The sequence below is a fragment of the Miniopterus natalensis genome, chromosome 12 (genome assembly GCF_054644295.1).
Source record: "Miniopterus natalensis isolate mMinNat1 chromosome 12, mMinNat1.hap1, whole genome shotgun sequence".
NCBI lineage: Eukaryota > Metazoa > Chordata > Mammalia > Chiroptera > Miniopteridae > Miniopterus > Miniopterus natalensis.
Genome location: NC_142092.1, coordinates 48,244,858 through 48,246,323, shown reverse-complemented (window position 1 = coordinate 48,246,323; position 1,466 = coordinate 48,244,858).

The window sequence follows — 1,466 nt, the reverse complement described above, 5'->3', positions numbered from 1 at the left end:
TAGCATTACTTTTGTCATACGATCCAGTCACCTCTTGATCTGAGGAATGTCAGAGACTTTACTGACATTTTATAACTGTCACATCCAGCTCAAGAAGCCCATTTGGGCCTGGCTGGCCTGGCTCAGTGGTTGAGTGTCGATCCATGAACCTGGAGGTCATGGTTTGACTCCTGGTCTGGGCACATGCCCAGGTTGCAGGCTCAATCCCAGTGGGCGTTGTGCAGAAGGCAGCCGATTGATGATTCTCTCATTGATGTTTCTCTCTCCCTCCTTTCTCTGAAATCACTAAAAACATATTAAAGAAAAAAGCCCATTTGGTATGGGAGGCAAGACCAATCCATAAGACACCACCCTCTGTGGGCATAGAGGGCCATGGGAGCTCAGGGAAGGCATTGTGGCAGTGGCCTTTAAGATTGCTTTTAAACTGGATATTCACATTTTGAATGGCATTAGCAAGGCCCAGAAGTAACAAATGGTTGGTGAACAACAAATGAGCAAAGAGGCCAGAATTGTAGGCAACATCAAGGAATGCCCAACTAAGAAGCTTGGAAAGGGGGAGGTTGGCAGAAAAATAATGAAGGTTCCTCTCCCCTCCAGACATAATTACAACAGGAGGGACAGTGGACTTTCCTTCTTGGCAACGGCAAGACCTACTCCCCTCCTGAGTGTGGTATTACAGGAGTTTATATCAATCTCCAACTTGGAAATATCAGATAACTATAAGCAGATTTCTGAAATACTGCTTTATTAGTTGCTTGAAACCATCACCTAAAATGTGACAGGTTCTGAGGGCACATAACAAATGTGTTGATGCCTGAATAGAAGTCTCCTAGAGGTGCCTGCTGTGTTGATCAGTGTGGTCTAGAAATGTTCTATAATCTGTGCTGTGCCATTCGGATAATACCTAACCACATGTGCCCCTGAGCATATGAAGAAATATAACTAGGACTAGAATGCATTTTTAATTTTAATTCTAATTTAAATAGCCACATGGGCCTAGTGTATTGGCCAGTAAGGTCTAGATGAAGGATTTGACATCAGATATATGAGCAAAGTGCCAGGGGTATCCAGAGTAATGGGCTAGCCACACACTAATGCCATCCTGACTCAGGTTTACTGGATGGATCCAAAGGAGTCAAGGTCTCACTATAGCCTATGCACCCCAGAGAGACAGCCACTGAAATATACCATCCAAGACCCTAAAGTAAGCGACAGTGATAAACAAGAGCCATCTGGGAGAAAGTAATATAGGTTGGTGAGGGGGTTAACTTTTAGCCCTGGAACTCCCTTTCCGAATGGAAACTTCCAAAGACAATAGAAACTTGGAGCTATTTTAGTCCAAAGCAGGGGTGGAGGCCCAATGACTGTGGTGCCTCAGCCCTAGAAATGACAAAAGTAAATTCCTTTTTCCTTTGAACCTCATTCCAAACTGCAGCACATCTTGAGGTCAATAATGAAGCTTCATA